Raw genomic sequence first — 7,253 nt, 5'->3', positions numbered from 1 at the left:
GATATTTGAAATGTAACAGGGACATGATCAGAATCAAAATCAGCATGAGTAATCAGTTGGCTACAAAGATGACTACACTGAAAATAATGTTGTAGTAACTTTAATCACGACATTGTTGTTACCACAACTATTCCGAAATATTGTGAAATTGAATGAAATAATCATTTTAATAAAAACAATGTTGTTCAAATTACCATGTTCACAAAGCTATAGCAGTGCACTTTCAACTGTGTTTATGTAGTCAACAGTTATTCTTCTTGAAGTTGACTTGACCACATGTTCAGTAACAAGCAACAGCAAATGTTCTCGATTTAACCATGCTTATGGTAAAAATAAAAACAGAGAATGTGTAATCTTTACTACCGTGCATTTATATCCATAACTCACTCCCATTGGAGGACGCCATTTTGTACATTGATTTAGTAACGAAGACAGTAGCTATTTGGAAGCAAACTAGAAAAATAATCGAAAATATTTAACAATACAACAACAAATTTATGGTGATTTGTTTTCCAGTTCATGAACCAATAGTTTTAAGATCGAGCTGAGAAGTTGCTGTTGGATGCATTTCGTTTTCTTTATTTTTGAATGCATGTTGCAGGTTTGTTTGTTTTGAAATAGTTATTTTAAGAGAATTGGTGTTATGTTGTGAATTCGTTTGCTTTATCGTGAAATACAGAAATCCCTCGGATCGATTTTTATGCTCTGGCATCTTCATTGAATTATCCACCAAGAAGGCAACGTAAGATCAGCGTTAACCAGCGTTCTTCCTGATTTAACATCGCTTCTGCAAGCTGACGGAAAACGCATTCATCGAGCCGGGAATAGCGCTCTTCAAGGCAGACCATATTCATCATCGTATCAGTCTGAACATGACAACCAGTCACTGTACATGAAGGTCAGCCAAGAGTCATGCCGGCGACCATGGATGGTCAACTGCCTTCAGTGGTATCCGGATCATCTCCAAAACCTGGATCAGCATTCTATGGAATGGAACTTCAAAACTGACAAAACGCAAATTTTATTTACGCAAAATGTATATTTATTTGCGTATACTCATTATTTATTTAGAATTGAAATTTGTACAAATTACCAATGATAAGTTCAAATTAATTATTATTTTACACAAATTTACAATTCTGTATGCATCATGCGTGGACCTCGGCATCGCACTTGATAATATTCAATAAAAGAAGCGTCCAGTTGAACCTACTACACAACTCTTATTATTTTAAATGCAAATGATGGTAGAAAATTTCACTTATAGCTGCGTTTATAGTTACCATGGACCAACATTAAAATTTACTACACGATTGTAGTGATTTTTAATGCAAGAGATGGTTGAAAAAATAACTTTTATTCGTCATCAATATAACTATGAAACATGGTAATTTTGACTGTTTCAGTCTTGCGTTGCCGCCATGGTAAAAACAACGACACAAGGTGTTCGAAATGAATGCATTGCGAAGTCTGCACAAATAAAGTGGTGCTGTGCATTTAATTTAAACCACCAACATGGTATTTTTTACCACAATGCTGTTTTCAGTGTAGAGTCAGTTAAGACCAAATCAATCGTAGACCGATTTCTAGAAGAGGAAAAACATGTAGGGCTATCAGGGTATTGAATTGAGGAATATCCTGAAGAGCACTCATCAAATAAAATTCTGCCGTTGGAATTACTTTGAGAATTATTCCATGACCGATGTTTGGCATTAAAGTCACCAATGACAAAAAATTTTGACTTATTGCGAGTCAATTTACGCAAGTCAGTTTGGAGCAAATTAACTTGCTGCCCAGAGCATTGAAAAGGCAAATAGGCAGCTATGAAAGTATATTTACCAAACTGTGTTTCAACAGAAACACCTAAAGTTTCGAAAACTTTAGTTTCAAATGATGAAAACAGTTGATGTTTTATACGCCTATGAATGATGATTGCAACTCCCCCACATGCCCCATCAAGTCGCTCATTACGATAAACAAAAAAGTTAGGATCTCTTTTGAGTTTAGATCCAGGTTTTAAATACGTTTCGGTAATAACTGCTATATGCACGTTATTAGCTGTAAGAAAATTAAACAGCTCGTCCTCTTTACCATTCAGAGAACGAGTATTCCAATTTAAAATATTTAAATTATTATTTGGATTCATTTGAAAAACGTAATCCAATAACAATTTGAATAGGGTCCTAAAGCCCTGACCCAATATTAGTGCCAAACGCTTAAGTTTAGGCCAAAAACACATGTTTACTCAATTTTCTAATGTTTTCCGTTGGTTTAAGCCCAAAATAACATTTTTTTAGATTTTGTCACATCCTTTGGCTTAAACTCAAATTTTGGGTGTATTTTGTTTTCCGTGTCCCTTACGAAATGTCAGATAGGAACAACCCTAGTGGTCGAACTAAAACCCCTGTGGTGTTTTTGTCGACTAAGCGAACGTCAAACATGATCAAAAGTGTCAAGGTTCATTTATGGACCAAATTTTTAAATTAAAGTTTAAACATGATATAGCCATTATTTGAACGGGGAAAATTGCTAAAGTAGTTACAGTAACATGCCTTTTCGTGTTATTAAATAAAAACAAGATTTCATTAAACATTTTAGGACCCAATTGTAAATTTTACACCTACTTGGACTGCTTCAGTCATAGTGGTGGCTTTGAACATTGCATCAATCATTAGATTCAATTGTTCAGTTAGAAAATTAAAATCAGAGGCAGACATATCACTTGAAATGGGTACATTGTCTGATGATTTTCCATTAGAATTTTCGGTAGACGAAGAGGCGGAGTAGATGTTACCTGTGGCGGTAGGGTTTTTTTTTTTCATTTGATTTGAAACAAGTAGAATGGGTACTCATAGTACGAATAGGGGAGGAGTTCAAATTACCTGCTACGATATCGGCAAAGGATTTTCCGTGGGATGATACATTCCAAATTAAAAGATTCGAACGGCTACCCGACGGATTAAAATTAGTTTGTGAATGAGCATGATTATGATCTTCCTGATGGGTATGATTCCTAATCAAGCGATCGTTAACTGAAAAATGAGTATTGTTCGAAACTCTACCAGGCGAATTCCGGAAACGACCGTTATCGTAACGGATATTATCTTTCATCTGGCTCGCACGAGCCTCAATGACTCTCCTTCGCAAAGGACATTCCCAAAAAATGGACTTATGATTGGCCCCGCAATTAGAGCATATAAACTTGGTGGTATCTTCCTTCACTGGACAGGCGTCCTTAGCGTGAGAAGAACCTCCGTAAATCATGCATTTAGCATCCATGCAACAATTTTTTGTACCATGACCCCACTTTTGGCACCGACGGGACTGAGTGGGGTTATGGTAACTAGACGATCACGGCTATTGAGGAGATATATAAGTGAGCCATTTATACACCCTCAGTTGGTTTTGTATTCCACCATATAATGTAACCATACCGTTACATTACACCGTTACGCCAATTCAAGTAGTAACGATTAGTAACGAATAAAAATTGTAACGAACAACAACTGTAACACATTTTATCGGAAAAGGAATCGTTTTTAGGTATATGTATCAACATCCGAAGTAGAGCGCACGAGTAAAATTTGCTTCCAATACTAACTTTTACAACTTGATTCAGTAGGAACAATCGGTTACTCTTTACGTACGAAATAATTAGGCATGTCCATTCCTTTTTTAACCTAATTTAACCTAAATGTGTATTGCACTTAAGTTCACAATGATGTTTGTCCAAAATTAATGGATGATTTTATTCACCTTGGGTTCCACTGTTTCAACATTGGATATGACGCCGTTAACAAATTACGCAACGCTTTAGGGAGAGGGGAGGAGTAGCCTCAAGCTTTACGGCTCACACAAAAATTTAATTTTTCATAAAAAGCGTTACATACGGGAGGAGGGAGTCAAAAAATTTCAATTTTAGCGTTACGTAACAATCTTATCTAATACACCTTCTATACCAATGAGAAAGGTTCAGAATTAGTTTCTCTGCAGAACCTTCTTCCTGGTATTACAACAGCTAGTCAAATTTGCATATAATATGGCCGGCTTGCAAATTCGCTTTAAAGCTGTTTTTTAATACAAACTTAGATTTTCTGTGGATATCAACAAAATTGAAAAACAAATATTTCATAATTTGTAACAAATAACAATTTTGGCTCTCTGGACAATATTTTTGCAACTTTTTTGATTTCCATGCAAAATGATCAACTCCAAGTGGTTAGTTATTTATTACACAACAGAAATAACATATTTTTGTTTCTCAAATTATGTGTGTCTAGAAAATTGGCGTTGCTAAATATGTTCCCGTTCTCTGAAATGTTCTGGCCAGTCACAATTTTGAGAAAAAGGTCACCAAACTTGAAAAAACCTGGTTTTATCGATATTTAAATGAAATTAAGAGTATGAATTATCAAACTTTTCAGTGATCTAACCCATCAATATTTTTCTAAATCATCAAAATATAACTTTAGAGCATTGAAAGTATTATGAACTTCGTTGATAAGCATTGTTTAACACATGAAGTTTGAATTCTGAGGACAACTAAGCAAATAAATCGCCATACTAGCTGGTAAGCTTCCATGCAATTTGCATGAAAACGTCAAGTTCTGCACTTTCAGCAGCCAACATATCAACGTTCCAAGATATTAAAAAAAAAACCGGCAATGATCTAACAACTTCAAATGAGGTAAATAGCGCACCTTGATCCCAAGGCCAAATCTAGGAAGACAAAAATGTTTGCGCCTAAACCGTCAATTTTTCGAGTCAGATGAGGAATAGAAATATTATTTTGAGTGAAAATATCTGGCGGCCATCTTGGATTTATTTGATCTAAGACCATTTATAGAAATGAACATCAGTTGAACAGCTAAGATAATAAAAGAAAGAAAATATCTGATTTTTTTTAACGGAGGCCTTATAATTCAACATGATGAGCGCTGAGGTGCTAAAAAATCATTCGACTGCTGAAAGCCAAGATGTTGTCGAAATCCAAGATGGGCGCCAGATTTTCCAATCTCAAAATGATACACCTGCGTTTCGGCATTACGTCCACATTAGAACAAAGTCTGCTTTTCATCTTTCAATTTCGATATTAATCACATGTATGTTGGGCGGTAGTAAAAACATTACTTTATGGCTCAGAAAATCAAGGGTTTTTTTTTGCTTAAAACTTTACAATTTCCATTATAAATTAATGCACTTTTGGCAATGTTTTACGTTAAAACTACATATATTACAACAAAACATACTAATGTCCCAACGCTCAATCTATAAACTTCATTCAATGAACAACAATGCATATGGTAAAAAAGTGTTTGTCATTTCAATCAATGTTTTTGGACGGTTTCCATTTATTGAATTTATTTATTCATTATTACAGAATTCAAAGATGTGTCAAAAAAATTTTCTGTTATAAAAAATCGCACTATGAAAGAAAACTCCTATTTAATAAAGTGTATTTATAACTTTTTAATCTGAGTTTCAGGCTCGGTTCCGGTAGGGATGTTACGTCAGGAAAAAAAAGAATAATAATAAGAAGAGTATACGTAACCTTGTATTGGTAGCCTCTGAATTCGACATGCTGGGTGCTATCAAGGTGAAAAATTCATTCTACTACTTAAAATCAAGATGGCATCAAAATATAAGATGGCCGCCAGATTTTTTCACTCAAAATAATACTCTTATTCTTCACTCGACTTGCAATGAACACCAACGATTGAAAACTTGTTTCTTTGTTGTACAAAAAATAATGTTTGCATTGATTGCACGCCATATACGTCAAAGTCGTAGAAAATCGTTCATTTAATAGGGTAAATAGCATTGCTCACCTAGTTTTTGTAACCTATCTTACGCAATTTGTATCAGCTTTCTGATGGTGATCTCAGAATTCAAAACGAGCGGTGCGCTAATGGTGAAAAAAAACTATTTTTCTAACTAAATTCAAGATGGCGACCATATTCAAAATGGCCGCCATTTTTTATTAAACTTTCTCTATACGATGCTAATAATTTTGTAATGTGTTCCAAGCAAAATATGAGACATATCACGTGAAGAAATACCCAGAATTTATCAAAAAAATGAGCTTTTTCGCAAACTAAATTCTAACGATGGGTGCCGTTGGCGGCCTGGTTTCAACGAGAATTGCTTATATAAACTTTTTTGTTGACTCATTTAGGCCTATACAATGTTCTTCAATGTTTTAGAACAACCGATTTGGAGCAACTTTGCCGAAGAACTCAAATTTCGTTCTCTTATGGTTCGCGAAATATGATTTTTTTTTTTGAACAAATAAGTTAGGGTGGTATCATTTTTTTCTTGATAACTTTTTATACGATAATTTCTCACAAAATCTTTGTTCCGAGCACTTTTAGAACTTTTGATTGAGCAACTTTTCCCCTAAAAAACTATTGATCTATCTCTTATAGTTACAGAGTTGTCAGAGATTTTCCTCGAATAAAATGATTGTTTTCAAATGTCGATATCTTTGAAAGGCGCAAACGGATTCTCAATCTTTTGTCGCCATTAGGAGGATTATTTTTTTCTCTGTTTATGGTGAAAAATAGTAACAACGATTTTTGTTTGAAGAGTTTTTAAACGAAAACCGTCTATAAATTGAAATATAATCTAGCTCATCCGGTAGTAATTCCATCAACAACGCGTATTTTTCAGTGGCAGTTCGTCCCATTTGAAGATATTCAGAAACAGCATTTTGCAGTACAAGCTTCCGATAAGCTTATAGCTTTTGTTTCAGTTTAAATCCACGACTTAAAAAGTAAACTGAACATTCCCATATGACTGAAGACTCGAAAACCACTAATCACTGTACCATACCGAATCCTAAGATTGCTTTTTCGCACTTAGCGAAACAAACAGTTTTATAAACAGTCGCTCAAAACCTTCGACACCAACAGCGGACTTGTTCAGTTTCTCTTGCGACTATACAGAATTGATTTCACATCAGTCAACCATGCTGTTGAAAACACCCACACTCGCTATAGTTTGCGTCTGTACTTTAGTGGTAGCGACGACAGCTCTCATCAGTCCTTCAAATGCCGAAAACGCCACCAAAAATGCGGAGCCCACCGTTACGGAGGAGGAGGCATCCCTAATGGAGGCCATCGGAGTCGTCGTGGACAAGTTGAAGGACTTCAATGACCATCTGCTGACTAACTTGCAATACACCGCTGGGCAGAAGGAAGGGGATGCAGGAAACTCGATTGACGATACGCTGGAGGAAACAGCGAGGAAGCAGA

General features: G+C 35.3%; 1 long non-coding RNA gene across 1 annotated transcript; it reads left to right on the top strand.

The window, feature by feature from the left end:
- The first annotated feature begins 300 nt into the window (after positions 1-300).
- Positions 301-1,212, top strand: LOC5576451. The gene is made up of 2 exons (XR_002501039.1): positions 301-601; positions 680-1,212. It is a non-coding gene; the product is annotated as an uncharacterized LOC5576451 (long non-coding RNA).
- Positions 1,213-7,253: the final 6,041 nt, after the last annotated feature.

This window comes from Aedes aegypti, chromosome 2, assembly GCF_002204515.2.
Source record: "Aedes aegypti strain LVP_AGWG chromosome 2, AaegL5.0 Primary Assembly, whole genome shotgun sequence".
NCBI classification, from domain to species: Eukaryota; Metazoa; Arthropoda; class Insecta; order Diptera; family Culicidae; genus Aedes; species Aedes aegypti.
The sequence above is the reverse complement of the archived record's forward strand: the minus strand, read 5'-3'. Positions and strand labels throughout refer to the sequence as shown.